Below are 19529 nucleotides of genomic sequence, written 5' to 3'. Positions count from 1 at the left end.
ACATTCCCATTTCCCACATACTATTCACCTAAGCTCTGTGACTACCTCCATTGCTAAATCATAGGCCAAATGTTGGTGGATTATGTTTAATCCTCAAAACAGTTCCCGTCATTTTGCACATTACACTGATACAGAAAGAGGCATCTCAAGCCTGGCTTAAAAGTACTGTGTGAAAGGACCCCACAAACTCACTTTAAAACAAAATAATTGCTTGAAGATATTGCTGCTACATCAAAAATAGATTCAGTCTCATTTGGTTTGGGTCTCATTATAAATGGATGTCTAACACAGCAGCACAATGCCAATACTTGCCCAGCCAATTTTACCGGGTAAAAGTTGCAACACCCTTCACTGCGGTCTTCTACAGCGATTGTCAGACAGGAGGAGCAACAGCAGCTGACACAAACATGAATGTGATAAAACATGAATGGATTCTGTTGATTTGTAACGCTTTTTAATTGAAAACAATGATTGGAATTGCAAAGACACAAAGACAGCAGCAAGATCGTACAGTAGAATGTGTCTCCTTCCCCTCTTGCAGACTACGAGTGTGATCTGAGAAATAAAAATAAAAATACCAAGAGTATCAGCTCTGATCATATCATGTAGTCAATTAGTAACATTTTTCTGAGGCAAAAAGGAAAATGTTAAACACATAACATTCAAAAAGTTTCAAATTTTGCTCATTAACAGGTGATGCATCAAACTGCCACTCTTTGGCTAGCTTTGTTTTGGTTCAGAGACGTCAATTAATTACCTCGAGGCCTAAAATCAGACAAAATAAATCTTTTTAGATCATTTTTTTTAAGTAGATTGCTTCTTTTGGATTTATGTCAAGTTGTGCGCAAGATAAAAAATTCGAACCCGAGAAGACCTTGAGTAAAAACCCAATTAAGGCTGACGCAATACTTTCCACTGAAATCGACAGTGAATGCTTTACTACTGACTTTTACAAGGTAATGACACAAATGGACATATTTTTGTCAAACAGAAACAGCGGTTGCTTAAGAGAAACTCTTCTGCCCTCCGTGCAGACCCCTTATTTCCTCCTTTCCCTTGACAGTGGTCTCTGGTCCGTGACTCCCTCCCTCTGCCCACAGAGTCGCTCCCACACTCAGGCCACATTCCTCCCTTGCTCATGCTGAGAGGACGTCTCCCTCTGACTACAAGCATTGTGGGAAATCCCAACGGCCAGGCCTTTCAGAGGCCGTGCAGACCATCGGGGTAAAATGTAGAGGATATTTGTTGGTTGCCAGTCATATACAGATTTTTACAACAACGTAACAGGAAGGTAATACCAAAATGTATAAGTCTGAATGATTTATTTGTTTTTGTGCATCAAAAACTAAACTGCAATTAAACCATTTTAATTAGGTGCTTCTACTAACTGGGCAGTTAAAACAAATCTGTATTTTAGTCAAGAACATAATCACAAACAGGCAGCGTATACAGTTACCTCCTCTGCTTTATCATGCAATAGAATTAGCAGTACATACAGTATAAGTTAGCTTGTTTTCATGATCTACTTTAGTTTACACTGTTGTGTCATTCCCATAGATTTTTAAACACACCAGCAAAGACCCACCCAATTAAATATACAACCATGAGGCAATACACAGACACACACATACTTGTGCACAGAGACATCCGTACATGCAGCAGTACTTTGCTGTCCCAATAATGTCTGAGAAGAACTGAAGTCTACGGCAAGCGCTGTTCCCATGAGTCAGAGCTCATTTGTGTTTCTGCCTGAGCTTTTTAGGTTCCTCCACACTGTGATCCTATTGCTACAAAACCTGTTCACCCAGATGGTGATACTGTATGTTGAAAATACACGGTATAAAGTCCATGTATTCCATATAAACTGAGTGACAAGGCGTTCTGAAAATTCATCCCATTCACAACACCTTCGTCACACTCCACCTCCCACTCCCCCCCTCTCTTAGAGGTCCTTTTCATATTTACTGTTTTGAATGAGCGTGATTTTGTAACTCTGGCTGCTGCTCTTAAAACTTTCCACAACAACTTGAAAAGAAAAGGGGGTTGAGGCTTGAGATTACAAACTATGTGACACTTTTTAAAACTGTCCTTATGACTCTCGAAGATACACTTAACACCAAATTATAAAAGGAATCCAAAATGCTTTGTTCGTTACATACAAAGCGGGTAAAATTGATCGAGAAACAACACAAGGCAAAGCTCAACAAAAACAAACACTGCTGAAAACACAGGCATGATAAACCCAGCATACACCCTCGGCACGTAGCTATACTGAATATGTACTTTGATTGTTCACCAAAAGAAATTTAAAAATCTTTAATGAAAGCTAGAGCATTACTGTTACTTTTTCTGAAATCAAGTGCCATCAAAGTGGTTATGAGTGGCAACAACCCAGTGACGTATTAAACTTAAACTTGAGTAAGAAAGCTATTTAAAACTTAACTTTAACTATTAAGAATACATGACATTATTTTACATTTTTTTTATTTTTTCAATATGTAAATTGTGTAACAAAATACTGTCAATAGTAACTCTTTAGAAGCATGGACTAAAGTATAAAATGGGATTACTGGGAGACGGTCATGTGCTTCCCCTTTTCCTATAAACAGTGCATGACTGTATTATTGGCCCAACCAATAACACTGCGCAATAATTACTGAGTAAATACATAACAGTATGATTTAGTACAGTAGTGAATATTTTAATCAAAACCTTCCGGATTCACAGTATAGTAAAAACTACAAAAATAACACTTCCAAGTTATTTTCCACTGATGACGTTGACAGTGTTTTAATTGACCTCATCTTCTACTTTATACCATTTCTGTGTACAAACAGATTATTATTACTAAACTAGTAGGATGAAGAGAAAAAAAAAGTTTTTTACAATTTGAAAACAATTAATTCATAACTAAAATGGTAAATGAACTGCATTTATATAGCACACACAAGACATCCACCCATTTTCAAATGAGGCACTTTCACAAATATTTCTGCAAAATGGCTCCAAAGACCAGTCTGTGTTTATGCTACCTCTGACCATTTACAAATCACTGATGGAGCTGGCCATGTCCCTTTTTACACGTCAACTCTTCGACTCTGTTACTACCTTGCTTCGAGGCACAAAGGCACACTGGGGTGTGTTGGCTTCAACACCCCCTCTTTGTAACCTCAGTCTGTTCACAAATCACACCAAGGTGGAGTTCAGTGTCTTGCCCAAATACACTTCAACACGTGGTGAGGAAAGCTGGGATCGAACCGCCAACCTTTTCAATTCACAGAGGACCTCTCTTCCTCCAGAGGCGCAGCTACCCTTAAAAAAGTTCTGTTTGTGACAGATCTGCCTACAGTTTCACAGCGAACCTGTAAAAAAGTTCAGGACTAATTTTCACCCTCAGATTTTCAAAACTTTTAAAACGCTTTAATTAAAAAACTATAAAAGTTTGATCTAACTGTGACAATGACAAACAATTAGAGCTCCAAAAAAATGTGCTTTTTCCTGTAATCTGTCACTTAACTTACTAAGCAGATTGACTAATGTTCTGGAAATAAAATACCTGTTTTCTCTTGGCCAAACAATCACAAAACTAAAAGTTATTACATTTTACTTCCAACATGAGAAACGAGAAGTTTTAACTTGGCTGAAGTTGGTTAAAATTTGTCTAAACTTACTTATTTGACATGCATTAATGTCATTTCTCATACCAGCATATCAACAGAGTTGACAAATTGTCTTTTGGCAATCAGCTAAGCAATCAGTAAACTAACAGCTTTAGCCGTGCAAACAAAGATGTTTAGCTCTGCTGGGCTTTGCTTATTTTTCAAAAGCCATTAGGAAACTTGAAACTTTTCCACAAATTGTTGATTCAATCACACCAATCACTTATCGGGAGTTCAACCAAAGAACAAACAAAGCATTGAACCTCCAAACGCTTCCGCTCATTTACACCGTTATTGATAAGAACATTGTGACACAACAGATGCTCGCAAAACGGATTTCAAAGTAAAACAAAGCTCTCTGAAACATGTGACATGCTTCATGTTTTTACAAAACTACACAGTAAATTAAATCAGGAGTCACAACAAACGATCTAAACAGATTAAACATTATTAGAAACGTTATTTCAAATAAATTCTGGCTGGCTTAGTGGTCAAGCCTGATTAGACACCTCACTAATCACTGCCAAATGCTTCCTGTTGATCATTTTCTTCCAGATTACTTGTTGGTTTATTTCTATTAAACCATTTCTTTCTGTCAGCTGGATAGTCCACAGTCTGCCTAGTTGACTTTTTTGCGCACGGACAGATAAGATGACTCAAAGCCACAACAGTCCCCAGTTTTCAACAGCACCTCTACTTCAGAGGGTCCCTCGCCTGGACTGCAGCCCGTCTGCGTCATGACTGTCAATCACAGCAAAGAAACATGAAAGCAGATGGATTGGTACATTTGGATTCAACCAGAAGCATCCCTGAGGATCTTGCAGGGGCAACGATTCCCACACAAATCCACACACGACACCATGTAGTCTGACACTAAAAAAAAGATAAGAAATGAAAGTAAAAAAAAGAGACAGAAACTTACCTGAAGTGAATAAAAGTTCACACTGAGTGCTATTTTTAGGTTCATAAACTTTACACTTACTGCTAGTTTTAACTTTGAGTACAGTCAAACTATTCTTTATGCCTGTGTCTGTTCACAGTATTTTGCTCTCCAGTTTCATCTTTCAGTTTGTCTGGATTTAAGTTTTGACTACATGTTGACTACATGTCCGCTTGTTGTCGGCTCACCCGAGCTGCACGTCGGCACCAACACGGACAACGCCATAAACAAAAACGCACCAACACCGAAGAAGACGTGTCCCAACTTTGCAATCAAATCCGTGACGTTTATGTTATCGGATGAGCACTGTAATGTGATTAATTGGATATTAAAAATAAGGAGTGTCAAAAGAAACAGTTGCTGCCACTAAAAATTAGATTTGAGGTTTTTGAGGGAAATTAAAAACTATCCAAACAATGGGAAGATAGTGTTCATTTCCAATAATTGCAATCGTGATGTAATACAAGAGACAAAGACATGTCAAACAGTCTACTGTAATAGCTGCAGGGCTAATATTTGCAATCATTGCAAAATCACCCGTTTCAGTAATGACGACTATTTAATCTTTATGATCCAAGTCCTATAGTTTTAACATAAATTCTAGTAGTTTTGAACCATCACTCTCTAAAACTTCAACAATAAATTTGATATTTTTTTGAATATATGCCAAGCATTTAACCTCTTAATATTACATTTAGGAACTGCACAAATGCACAAAAGATGCAGAACAGCAATTTTACTTCTCCTGAGTCAATCCTACATTACACCACAAACTACTGCACTAATGGGGGCTGAACTACTGTGTAGGAGTCATTCAGTGGATAAACTAAAATCCTTAATGAATTGTGAATGGACATCTTGGAGACCCAGGTAAATGGAAATCTGATATGTTGCCCTAATGGACACCTTTCAAAGTTTATGAGACGACTAGAACAAGGGAAAAAAGTATCCAGCAGTGTGGAAATAAACATTTGAAGCAACAGAAAAAACAGACACACCGGGGTCTAATCTACTGTGTGACTCGTAAGGGGACCACCCCCCTGTCACCAACTACACAAGCCAAGAAAGACAAATTGACTCCCCGCCATATCCCTCTGTGTCATACACAACACAAGCCTTGCGAGTTTTAATTAGAAAAACCTACGGAGCAAACAAATGCATTGAAACACGAGACGCCAACACACAGAGGCAAAAATAAATCCTCTGCCGCTTTACATCGATATCCATTTCCCTGCGTCCTTCAACTCGCTGTGGTTTTTGGTTAACACGTTTCGGATTAGATAGCAGATAAATAAACAGTGCGCACAGCGTTCTCAGGAAGAGCGTCCTGACCGTGTTTTGTCCCCAACATACGGAGGGGCAGGGAATGAGCGCCGATAGTCCGGAGCAGTTCAGCTCGAAGGTCCTCCTCCTGAAACCACTTCCCTGACCATCGACGGCAGTTCAACAGGCTAAGCGCTCCACAATTCAAAGCTGCTCTCATTAGAATGCAAGCACCTCCGTAGATAAATGTCAAAGAGATAATGACCAATCTTAGGAGGAGCTTGTTCCTGCTGCATCTCAGTGGCGTTAAGCTTTCATTTTATGACACCAGTTAAGGCTTTGAAAGCTGCCTTTGTTTCCATGCTGGATTTTGTGGAAAATGCATAAGTGCTGGAAAAACAAGTGCATGTCTTTCTTTGTCATTTGGGTTGTTGTTTTTTTTGCACAGAGTAAAAACACACACTTAAATGCTAGAAAGTCACCGGGTTCAAATCACTCCCTGGTGGACTCAGTCATGTTTTTATTTTATTTTTTTATCTTTGCTCAAAAGAAACTCGTGAGTGTGACAAACGTACATGGCAGGATTTTTTATTTTGGGACACAAATTGTTTATGTATGAACAAGTGGTTTACTGTAAATACAGAGCGACAAATGGGATTTCCGCTGCAACTTATATGATCATCTTGTGTTGGCAATGAAAGCAACGAAGACGAGAGAATTAATCTGCGCCCAGCCGGTCACGTATGTACATTTCTGACAGCATGAGAGAGATATGCATGCAAAAAAAAAACATGCAGCCCAAATGGAGCTGGGTTACCTCAGAAGCCCCCCTGCCCTTTCAGCAGGGCCTCATATGGAGAACCAGGCCTCGGGTCCCCTGGGCACTGATGTCTGCTCTCCACTCGACTCCTCCCCACTCAGCCACAGAGGCTGTGCAGGAACCTGGCCCACTCACGACAACCTACAGCCACAAGTCATTCACACCTGGAACAGAAGGGAGACAACTTTGCTCATCGGATGAAACACAAACAAGCGCACAGCAAGAAAAAGCACTCCGTCGCTCGTGTTGACAAGACCAGCGTGTAGTAAACACATAACCACAGCACAGCAGAGGTCTTCTGGGACTACGGTAACCCAGATACTCATTTATTCTTCAGTTATCGACCAGCGTGCACATAAGGAATTACAAGACGATCCGTAATCTTCTACTGAGCGCTTTTTTAGTACGGGAATTTGATTTTCTTCCTTCTTAAAGAGCTCTACCTTGATTTTTCGAAGTGGCGAGCACAGAAAAGACACTTTTGACACAATCTAAAAACAGTACAACAGCTCACACACACTAATGGCAGACAGCAGTGTTGCCTAGCAATTGAGGAGACTCGAGTTCCTCAACAGGAAGCTCTGCAGCTCAGTACGAACGCCCCGAAAACTGTCTCTGGACCAGACACCAACCCACATCGAACAAGGGGCACCAGGTAAAAGCGAAAAGTCAAAAGGCTTGACATCCCTTTTTGTTTGTTTTAACAATAAGGGGACTACAAGGGAAACTCAAGACTTCGCTCATCAAGCGAGTGAGTAGGTGAAGGATGTGTTTTACTTCACTTTTGCACGCCGAAGAACCTGTAGCTTCCTTCCAGCCAAACGGGGAATGGCACAATGTTGAAGCCTGAAACACATTCTTTGTCACACTCAGCCCCCAAGATAACACAACACAATGCCACAAGAAGTTACTCTGCGCGGGCCTGCTCGAAGGAAGTCGTCCTAAAATATGCACACACATCTACAAACATCTATAAAACTCTGCAAATTGCACACAACTGCAGGAACTAGTCTCCCCCCTCCTCCTCCTCGCCTGAAATCTCAGCGCCTCACTGGACAACTCTTGGCGGACAAAGTAATTCCATGGCGCTTGAAACTCCAGGAACTTTTTTCTTTTTTTTTTTCTTTTTCCTAAAAGAAGTTGTTCCTGTTTCGCCAGAGAACTGGTGGTGTGTGTGTGTGTGTGTGTGTGTGGAGGGGGGGAGGGAAGGGAGGCAGGCATTCATGGAGCCTCGGCCAGCGCAAACAAAGTCTTCCCCGAAGAGGGAGGCAGTGGACGGGAGACGAGAGCGAGAACAACGACGTCGGCCACAGATACACACGCTCACACGGGAATAAAACACACGCAACTCACATCCTAAACGAGAGCCACCGTCGGGGCTTTTGTCGGATAATAACACAACTCAGGCCCGCCTTGGGTAAACGTTCATTTTCAAGTTCTGCTAGCTCCCAACAATGTAACAATTAAATCGCTCGGCAGATGATAAGGCTGCTCGACACAATCACAAGCCGAGGCCTATAATCTCTTTACGCGTTTATAAATCACACCAAACACGTTTCATGTGGATAAAATACATTACCAACGGCGTGTGGCTCCCGAAGAATGCAGAACATGCACGCTGCATTGTATCCTTTTTTCCATTTTCGCGAATCACGGGCGGTCCTCCGGTATAATAATGGGGTAAAAAGCCAATAATTCTCCGCGGGTTTTACACCATGCCGAAAACATCGTGAATAATCCGCTTTTGTTGCGCTGGAAAGCACGCCATTTACGACGGAAAGAGGGAGCTCGCTGTCTGCCAGGCCAGACGCGACGTGGGTTCGCTATATAGCCAGCCTTCGGGGGGGACAGAGAGGCAGAGAAGAACGGATACCGGAGTGAGATGTCCCCGGGAGGAGGACCCGCGTGTGCCCGTTGCCAGGAGGCGAGCCGTTGGTAGCGACACTTTCCAGCTACGCGTTGTAGGGGAAAAAAAAAAAAAAAAAAAGGGGGAACACTTACCTGGGATGTTAGCTTAATATCCGCTTTTTCTCGATTTTGCGCCGCGTATTTATCAAATCACAACATTTTCACGGCAACATTATAAAATAGGAGTAGATCCCCCCCCCCCCTTTTCGCGTGAGCTTTCCAGTGGTCCTACTCCATTACATCCCAGTCAAGATTTCCCGTCGTCTCCCCCCCACCCACCCCTCTCCGCTCCGGCGCGATGGTTCAGTCCAAATTCTAAGTAGCAATTCTAGGTCAGGTCTCTGTGCCAGTGAGAATGTTACTTTCGGACAGACGTAAATGTCCACCTCCATGTGGCTCAGTAAACACTGTAAATACACACAATCACCGACTTCGTAGAGAAAAAAAAAAAAAACAACACACACACACACACACACATATATAGTACACACATAAACCCGCCTGTTTTTGTCTTTACGGGTTGTGACCCACAGAACTGTGAGCTACCTTGAACTTCCTCATGTGAAACACGGTAGGCGAAGTAAAGTTGTGCAAGTTTATTTTGGTTTTGTTTTTTTTTACACAATGATGCAAGTACACATATCTTTACCTTCAGTCAGCTTTTAAAGGCAACAAAACTGTAAAATGACCCGGCTTCTCGTCTCATGGTTTTGTAAAGCATGATTTGTTGATCTTTGTGACAAATGCGCACCTCGTGTGTTTGAGCTGGTTCCTCAGAAATGTGGAAATGTGTTTATTTATTACTAATAATTAATTAAGGGAAATCGTGCCGGATTTTGTGTTTCTGTCACTGCTGTAATTTTTATATTTTTAACCATATGTTTTCTCTAAATAAAGCTGTCAGATCCACAGCAGCTGGAACCTGTTGTTTTTATAATTAAAAATGCTAATTAAGGTAATTTGTAAGAGCAAAGGAAAATTAAATTAAAAGTTAAAATATTCAAATTTTCTTCCCCCAGAATATTGGAGAAATCACAAATTATAGCTCCTTCGTACCCATTTTATAGCTATCTTTATATGACATCCCTTTAACTGAAATGTGTTTTTTTAGCTTTTCCTTCAAATTCCATTGCAGCTTTATTTTCAAATTTTATAGTCCTCAGCTGCAACCAATGATAGCATGGCTTTACCTCTGCAGATTTTCAAAGAGGCTTCTGATGCTTTGTGGGTTATGCAATCCGGAGAAGAAGACATAATGGGATACGGTTGTATCCGAATGAAGGTAAGAACTCCTCACGTATCATTCTGAGGGAACATGAACACATAGCAGTGTTTGTTTCAGACAACTTGGACATATTCCTCACAGTTCTAAAACTTGATGTTTCAAAAATGTATTTTTTTTTCTTTTTTTAGTTTAACAGAAAGTTTTTTGCTCTTCTAACATGAAAGCATGATAAAATCTGTTTGTTATATAAGAGTACGAATCATATTAGATGGATAAAATAGTAAAATACCAATGTATGTATAAGATGACAATTTAAGGAAATATTTGGGTTTGGGACCAGGGCCACACCTCAACCACATCCCTAATTATTTGGAAAGTGTTCTTCTAGTTGGCTCACCTGTTCAGCACAGTTTGTTCGCACTGTTGACTCCACCCTCCTTTTTTTCTCATCCTTCCTTCTTTACCTCATCCCCTCTTTTCTCTTTCCACTCATCTCATCCCTCCTTATGACCTCTTTTTTATATCTCTCATTCAGCTCAACTCACTGAAGTGTAGTATTACAGACAGACACAGGACCAGAACTCAGAAGTTGACTCCACAAAGGACAAGCGCCCCCTAGTGGATGGCTGCAGTACAACATGTAAGTCCCTCCTCTTCGCGTTAATAAATGGGTCATTTACCTGACTAAGAACTAAAGAGACACTAATTTGATTTTTTCAGGTGGAATTAACATAGCTTTTACATTGCTACTGTATGTTCAAATAGGCTTTTTTTAATAAGTACATTTAGTTTCAATTAAGTATTTGAGGCTTTACAATTGTCACGTTATATTGGGGCTGACAACGTGACAACTTGTTAGCGGCATAAATAAAGATGGACAAAGCAACTTCAGTAACTTCCATTGGCAAAAATTGGACCCAAAATGTTTGTTGTTTGGCTGCTGCCATGTTGTATTTTAGGAGCGAGATCCTGCCCCATCTACACACCCTCCCAAGTCGTTAACAGGCTGTCACGTCGTCAATCACAGTCTAACGTGACACTTTTCTTTCAGCCTCAAACAACTAATTGAAACTAAAAGTATTTAAAAGTTTTCGAAACGACTTGGAAAAAAAAATCCTGAAGTGTATTTTTATTTTTAGCCAGGAAAATGTCTCATTTGTTTACATGGAGGGGCAGGAATTAAAAATTGTACTGCAGCCAGGCTACTAAAGGGCACTTGTCCTTTGTGGCTTCAACTTTTAGGTTTCAGTCTAGTTCTAATATATGTCGATGGTTGGAAAGGGATATCGGTAAGATTATCGTATCAAGGGTACAGCCCACACAGTCTTGGTACTGTACAACCTTGAGAAGACTCTGGCTCCAAAAATACAACATGGCAGCCCCCATAAACCAGAACATTTTAGCTTCAGTTCTTGACAGTGAATGTTAATGAAGTCGCCTCATCCATCTTTATTGATGTTGATGGCTCAGCCTTTTTTAGTTCATTTCAGGTGTATGTACGGTGCTCCTTTACTGCAGAGGCCTGTACAGAGTGGGATCATGCAGCCTGATTTGGTCAGATTAAGCTCAACACAGTCAAATCCAGTATTTCACCACTCTCATCCTTTATCCCCTTATTCCTATTAATATTAATTTTATCCATCTTGAGGGGTCCTAAGCTGGTCAGGGTATTTGCCCACTGAAACAGTACCCCCCACACCGAGTCTCCTTCTTCCTATAGGCACCAGTCATGAGTCCTTCGGTTCCGTTCATGTGGTTCCTCTCATCCTTAACTTTGAAGAAACCTGTAAACTCACTCTGCTGTTGCACGGTCCATGCTTGTGAATTTGTTATTAATTGAGAACATTAAAAACATCAGATGGAACGTTATAAATAAAATAGAACAGGATTAAAAGAAGGCACCTTGATGTCCTGCTCAAGTACACAAAGTTATTTCCTGATATTTTCCTCCATTGACTCTCGTGTTGGTTTGTTGCTTATGGTGCATGCACAGAGTTTACCAACTGAAAATGAAGAAAAAAGACTGAAATTAGACAGTGTGCTGCCGCACCACTCTTAATCTGTTGTCATAACCTGGGGTTATTCAACACGGTGGTGTTTTTAAAGTGCTCGCGATGAGCCAAGCAGCTAATGACATGACACTTGATAAATAAAATCATGTTTAGCTGTGGGGCAAACACACGCACACATGCTTATCGTGGAGTGACTATCAGAAGCCTCAGAGGAAGAGTGAAACATTGAGGACACGCAACGCGACAGTGGTCCCTCTCAATATTTAATCAAGATACTTTTCAAATCTAACCCAAATGTATAATCAAGACAACCGAGGACTGAATGAATTGATGTTTGAGTGCACACACAATTAGCCGACCTGATTGTGTGTGAGTGTGTGTGTCCTGCTTCTTCTGTTTTTATGAGAACTGATTTAAAGTCTCGAGTAGCAAATGTTTTTTTTGCATAGTAAAATCTGTCATATCCTAGAGGAAGCTTTAGTCTGAGAGCTCTGTTTTTTATGACCATTTAAATGTACTGTAAGCCTATAAATGTAAGGATGTAATTTGGAGTGCATTGAGCTTTGTTATTTTTTTTCAAATGTCAGTAATTAAGTTGTTTCTTTTTATCACCTGGTTGATAACATTTCAGAACATGAAGTTTCACAATTTCCCAGAGCTCAAGCCACGTTGTTGCACTAGTGTTTCAAACCTAAATTTTAAATTCACAGACATAAAATAAAACCATCAAACACATTTTACACATTTAAAACCTTTACATTATTTAATAAACCTTACCTGAATTGCCGTACCTTGCTTTTTTATGCACATGTAAACCAATTCTTTAGTTTACAGCCTGCCTGGTAAATCCTTTGTCTTTCCTTCTTGGTGTATTTGACTGTAAATTTGAGTTGAGTTGAGTTGAAGCCGGTTCATGACTGAGCTCTGTGCAGTGACATTCTGTGCACACAGGACTTCAAAATTCTTAGGATGAGAGCTGCATATTTGTGACTTTTGACAAGCAGGCCGTGGCTACATTGAGCGTGTTTGTGCATGCTTGCAGAGATCAGTGACACACCATAAAGCTCTGCCTCTCACTCTCTGTTTCTGTCTCACACACACACACACACAGCAACACACCCTCTCTGTTTCTGTTTCTGTGTGTGCGTATACAGGCATGTGGGTGTGTGCATGTGCGCATGATAAACCCCACTGGTGGAGTAACAGTAGACTGGCAGTATTCCCAGACTGGGTTGCATTAGGCATGCACACTAGCAAAGCTCTTCAGGTCGATGTTCTGGCTCTCCAACACTGCAACTCTCTGGCGTGACTGAGAATACTTTGAAAGCAGGAAAACAAAACCCAGATTTTGTCTTTTGCTGCGTTTAAAAAAAAAAGAAGAAAAAAACAACAGGAGGAAAAACTGGACTGTGCTGTTATCTGTGTGTGTGTTTAAGCAGCGCACCAACCTTTAGTATTCACTTATCATATTACCATCTGCATTATTTAAAGCTTCGATAAACAATCTTATGCTGAGGAGAACCACTGAAGACACAGAGAAACACTTAACTGGAAGCGTGTTTTATTTTACAAAAAAAATCGTAATTGTAACTAGAAAATTTCTGGAAAAAAAAATTTGAAGGGTGCCATTAAAGCTGCCGTCCAACTTCTAACATAACTTTGTAATAATCTAAGGTCAGAAAAAACGCCTACATTTTGATGTAGGATTTGTATAAGACTGGTGAAGAGAACCAAGATCAAAAGGAACGTTGAAGCTGCTACCAGTGGCTCATTATGGTCACCATGGTAACCACACACCTGTGCCTCTCACTCCCTGACTGCCAAGTTAATGAAACATAGACAGAAACAGACCGAAAAGCGATCCTCAAGCAAACTGTCGCTGTGCGGAAACTATAACTTGTATCTTAAAAATTCTTCATCCATGAGCAGCAGAAGCCCCTGATGGTCAGACATTTTTACAGAGCTTTGTTTGGGAAGTATGACAAGTTAAAAAGACCCTTCATTTCCAGTTGTTTTTTTTTTTTTATGAAAATATAAATAAAGTCTTGAAATCTGAGTCCTCTAGTAGTGACAGACACACTAGGAGAAAGAAGATGTGCAACTAAAAAAAGGTTGTTTCCAAAAATGTGCAAATTTTAGACTATTTAAAAGCTAGTGTGACATCATCAGCTGTGAGTTGAAACATTTTGTGGAAAAATCTTTTTTTTTTTTTAAATCAGTAAAATATATCAAAATACCAAATCAGTCATGTGAAGTCCAACTTTCTGTGACCTGTTTAAACTTTCAATGAGTCTACTGTCAAATATGCCTGAGCTATAGCACTCCAAAGAGAGCTGGGTTTTCTCATGTGTTTCGCCAAAGTCCCACTGATCGCCATTAGTTTTGTTTTTTTTTTCTTTCTGTTTTTATGCTGCTTTTCTCTGCATTGTACAACATACCACTACCACAAGTCATGGCACATCATTCCCAATCAAGCCACATGTTTTGGTGTATAATTTGCACGTTTCAACGCTGAACAACGAGATATAGGACAAAAAAAAATTGAGCTAAGGGTTCATTGAAGCAACAAGAGGGTGCTTAATGACTAAAAAGCAGAACATTTAAAGACACACAGGTGAGCTTTTGTGAGAGGACATTGAGGATCGGGGTTGCAGGAAGTGTCGGTGGGTTTTGAGTCTTTTCATCAACAGGTTTGGTGGCAAATTAAAAAAAAAAAAAAAAACCTCCAACGGATTGGCTTGGTTATCAAAATACTGAGACAGTGAGCTCACTCACACAGCAGTGAGGTCACTTACCGGAGTGTTGCAGCCTGACCAATCATCAGTCAGCCTATTATCATGGTATGCATTGTTGCTATGAGTAACGGAGACGAGCACTGCCACACGGACTCCTAATGATGGCTGAGATGCTTCTACTTATCGAGTCCATCTCTTCCCTTTGTAATTTTCTTCTTCGCAAAGCTGAACTTTTGCGGTCTGATTTCAGTGTGCTCCGTTCTGAGCTTCCCTCATTTCCTCCCCTCCTGGCTGTGTTTACTGTCCCCTGCAGCATTGTTTTCTGACTCTTCCCCGTGGCAGGTGAGAGTAAACAAGCAGGAGGACTGAAACAATGTTAATTAACTGATCATTAACGAGTCGAGGCAGACCCCGGAGATGTGAGCAGTCGCCCACCCACCTGCGTCTCACCATTTCACTAACTGGACTGTTAATGACTAATCAGAGGCGAGAGTGATTACATCGCCTCCTAACGAGAAGGATTTATGATTGCATGCTATCAGGTTCATGCGGCTGAGGCCATCGCAGTGACAACAGACACTCAGCTTAGGTTCACAGGTGGAAGAAAGTCCTGTTGCAATCATGTAAAAATACTCTGAGATTTAGTTGTAGCCATTCAACTTTTTTCAAGGTTATCTTGATTGGGTGACAATAGACTCTGGGTCAGAGGTCATACCTGAAGGGTGATAAGACAAATTAGATTATTTGTGTGGTTTCAGTGTAAAGCACTTTGTAACTGAGACTTTTTGCCTTCTTCTTTTAATTTTTATTGTTGTAGTTTTTTTTACATGAATTAGCTTTTTTTGGACATCTCTCTTTTATTTATGATCTAAAGGACCAGTCAATGGTTTAGGGTGCAACTACTCATTCAGTGTGGGTGGGTTTGTGACTCATATCAGTCTTTTAAAAAAACGCTAAAGATTTAAACTGTTACTGACACATCAATTCGGAGTTATAGCCATTTGGGTCCAACCTAGAAAACAATGTTTTGCGTGATTTCACATACAATCTAAGTATGTGTTGGGGATGACTCTCAGCTACTGCCACTCCAAATTATCTTTAAAATTCAGCCATATTTGTGTTTGTTAAGTTGGACCAGCTGTGGTGGTTATATTGAAATAGGTTGACTCTGGATGTTAGTCAGTAGATGTACATTTAATGATTAGTTTCTAAAGGTTTTCATCCAGTACTTTGAGATATTTTGCCAAACAGGATTGACTTCAGTAAATATTGGCAAACTTTTAAATATCTCTTGCAATCTGTTAGTGTTTGTAGTATGTGTTGAGGATAACTCTCAACTACTACCACACTAAAATGTAGCTCAGTATCTGTAATGTTGAGCTAAATATTCTATTCTAAAAACTTTTATATAATAATAGTTTTTCCAAAGGTTGACTAGCTTAAAGATGGTGGTCATCTTGATTTGGGTTACGTTGTGAGTCTGCTTAGTGATTCATGAAATGTTTTTCTAACACAACAGACAAATGAACACATGCCTGCAAACACACACACACACAGGCACAGAGGCCATTACGTTATCACCCTCCTTTTGGCATCAGGCGCTAAAAATACACTGAACAGCTCTCTGGTGTGTGTCCTTGTTAATTTACACAAAATGCATGAAGCGAGCCGGAGACGCAGAGCTCATGCTAAATGAAGCAGCTGCTAAATAATCAAACAGATCCTCACCTTGTATTAGTTACTTCTTCCTGACATAAACGCCAACGACTAAAGTCAAATCTGATGAAAACGGGTCTTTTTTATAACCGTTACAGCATTTTCCCGCAGTGTTTCCCACTGATTAAGGATATACAATTTATTAACGTTCCCTGAATTGCTCCATCAGGCCGTCTGTAAATAAAACTAAAAAAACTGTGTAGCAGCTCTCATGGAAAAGTCTTCAAATTCGACGCTCACCTTTTCAGGATCATCATGAATACACCCTCCAAGTGTGAAGCCGATTAGATATATAATTGTTCAGAAAGCATAAGAGACACAAAGATCCCTGTATTTACAATATTGCACTTGATATTTATGTGAAACAGCTGCACAACAACTGTCCAGAAATAAAGCTCAGATTTTTACAACCTTTACTGTAAAGTCTTTGCCTTTTGAATGCAGCTTTTATACAGTTTAGTTCCTGAAATATATGTTTGAAGTTAAATGCATACATTATGGTTCATGGGTTAAGTAATTCAACGTTAACTGGAATCACAAGACTCGGTTTGGTTGCAAAAACGAACTTATTTCTCTATTTTTAACCTATCCACGGACGTAACTGTAGGAAAAATTAAAAAAGGGCTTCATTCACTCCAAAGAATGTTGCCTGTGAGGGTAATCCAGGCAGCAATTAGGTTTGTCAGCACAAACACAATTATGTAATTAGAGAAACAATTTGGCAATTGAAACCTAATGGTTTGGAATTGTGACGGGGGGACGACGCACCATAGTTTGTTGTAAGAGATGTTGCCTCGAAATTAATGTAATATTGTTATGTGTATGAACGAAATCTTAATTATCAAAAGTAACTAGGGTTGAAGTCGTTCATTAAATTTAGTGAAAATGTTGCTCTGTAAAGTAGCAGAAAATACTTAAGTGCTTAAGTAAATCACTGTTTACCTCTGCTCAGGTCACACAATTTTTAGTAAGAAAAAAAAAAAAGATGGCAACAGTTGGGAATGTGTGTGTAACCACTTTCAAACGCCACCCAAACAGAAGAACGCCCTGACTCACTGAGCGTATAGATATTCTCTCTCTCTCTCTCTCTCTCTCGCTCTGCTATCTTTGTGTATGAATTCTCACCGAGGAGGAAACGATAGATGCAGACATTCCACAACCCATACCCCTTCACCCCCCTTTCTCACTCTATCTTGTTGCCATGGGAACCAAAGCAGACGGGAGACATGTTCATATCGGCCTCCCTCAGGTCTCCAGTCACAGCCTCCTTTTCTCTCTCGTGTATGTGCGCGCGCGTGTGTGTGTGTGTGTGTGTGCGCGCGCGCTGGCTGTCAGAGCCGACTGCTCCTGTGTGGGCCACTGATACTCGCTGATTAAAGGAAGTTATAATTTGATTTTCTCAGCAGGCGCCGTTTAATAGAGCAGTTTAACTAAAGCTGTGCCATCCCCAGGGCTTATAGAAGCAGGGAGAGCAAGAAAGAATGAAAGGAGGAAAAAAAAAGGAGAGAGAGAGGGGGAGATAGATAGAGAAAGAGAGAGGGAGAGAGTGAAAGAGGGAGGGAGAGTCATGCTAATCCCAAACTCTCCCACTCATTCTCTCCTTCTAATTCTGTTTGCCTGTTTTTTTTTTGCCGTCTGTCTTCCTCTCACCCCCTCTGTCTTCCTCTCTCTGTTTTTCTTGCTCTTCCTCAGCCTATTAATCTGTGCTCCTCTCTCCTCTCTCTCTCTCCTCCCTCATTCCTTTCTCCCTCCTTTTAGTGAAGCAAACATGGGAGGGCTGGCTTCTCTATGTACAGGCAGGCTGTATTACTGGGCCATTGTGATAATAGCGTTTAATTATCCTCTCAGCAAAAATCAGCCCCATCACTCTGCTTCTTTTCCCTCCCCCCTCTTCCCACCACCCGTCTGTGGTGTGTCTAATACTTCCCCCTTGTCCCCCCCCCCCACCACCACCCTTTGTGCATCCCTCTCTACTCTACCACCACCAACATCACCACCATTCCCCCCGCCCTGTTCTCCAGCTATTTCAGACCCATTTAGCGGGATAAGCATCTTGAGACAGACAGAAGGGTTTTTTGCTCTCTTTCACAGAGAAGCGAGGAGAGGATATGGAGACTGGCATCTCGGTGCCCGCCTCAGAATACCAAACAGGGGCCCGGGCATCTTAATATGCAGTGTGGGACAGAGGCTGAGATCAAAGAGAGAGGCACAGACAGACAGAGAGATGGGTTGGGGGGGTGCTGGAAGGGTGGGTGGGTGAGCAGAGAGGCAGAGACGGAGGGAGTAGGTCCTCTCATTTCTCGTCATCTTTGCATCCTTTCCTTCACATCATTTGCTGCTGCTGTGAAACAAACAAATTTCCTCAAGGGCACAATAAATTACATCATATTGTAGTACAGTGCATTGTAGCATATGCTATCATACTGTATCATATTGTTGCATATTATATCATATTCTAGCACATTGTCTCATATGCTAGCATATTTTAACATGTTGTAGCACAGCAGCGTATTATATCATCGAGTATCAAGTTGTATCTTATTCTAATATATTGTGTCATAATATATCACATAGTATCATATTGCAGCATATTATATTATGATGACAAAACCATTAGATGGATTGTAATGGAATTCCCAGAAAGTAATCATTAGATGTACATCTACAGCTGATTAACCTTTGTAGTCAGCTGAATTCAAAATGGCCACCACAGCTAAACAACCTTTGGTGGGGTAGTAGCTGTGAGTCCTTCACAACATATGCTTTGACCTGTGCACATTGAACAACATGTTTGCTAAAAATGTTAAGAGGCCACAGAGTCTGTTAGCAAAATATCTCATGAACCAATGTGCATTCCTTCGGGGAATGCTAGGCCTTTAACTTTGTATTATGTAGCATCTCTGCTCTTCAGTCCCTCCTTTGACCCCACAGGGGAAATAAAATGAAAATCAACAACTTAATTACTAAAGTGTGCACACCTGCATGCCCCGCCGCTGCGCCGACGTGTTTTTCTTGCTAAAATGTGCGTCTTCCTTTGCGTCGCCCCTCTCACATTTATACATACATATATATTTGTGTACGATTGGTGGGGGGTGGATCTACTTCTGCCACCTCCGTCTCCTCAGTCAATTAAGATCGTGAGTAGCTGTCCCTGAAGCGGTGTAGACAGGCTAAATGAAAAGGCAGTGGATGTGAAATATGAATCATTAGAATACTGCAAGGACAGGCTGGAGGGATGGGGGGTGGGTGGG

The 19529-nt window shown here is 40.7% G+C and overlaps 1 protein-coding gene and 1 long non-coding RNA gene across 4 annotated transcripts in view; one reads left to right on the top strand and one right to left on the bottom strand.

Moving 5' to 3' along the window:
- The window catches only part of bcl9 (BCL9 transcription coactivator), a 28614-nt gene extending 19774 nt beyond the window's left edge, over window positions 1-8840 (bottom strand). The window contains exons 1-2 of one of the 3 annotated variants that reach the window (XM_025007296.2): window positions 8684-8840; window positions 6680-6846 (exon numbers count right to left, since the gene is read on the bottom strand). The gene's annotated coding sequence lies outside the window, so the exon portion shown is untranslated. The other 2 variants (XM_025007297.2, XM_017422660.3) reach the window with 2 other exon arrangements.
- A 57-nt stretch (window positions 8841-8897) lies between these two features.
- LOC108239752 lies at window positions 8898-10897 on the top strand. The gene is made up of 3 exons (XR_001808741.2): window positions 8898-9161; window positions 9789-9872; window positions 10351-10897. It is a non-coding gene; the product is annotated as an uncharacterized LOC108239752 (long non-coding RNA).
- Window positions 10898-19529: the final 8632 nt, after the last annotated feature.

The sequence above is a fragment of the Kryptolebias marmoratus genome, linkage group LG6 (genome assembly GCF_001649575.2).
Source record: "Kryptolebias marmoratus isolate JLee-2015 linkage group LG6, ASM164957v2, whole genome shotgun sequence".
Classification (NCBI taxonomy): domain Eukaryota; kingdom Metazoa; phylum Chordata; class Actinopteri; order Cyprinodontiformes; family Rivulidae; genus Kryptolebias; species Kryptolebias marmoratus.
The sequence above is the reverse complement of the archived record's forward strand: the minus strand, read 5'-3'. Positions and strand labels throughout refer to the sequence as shown.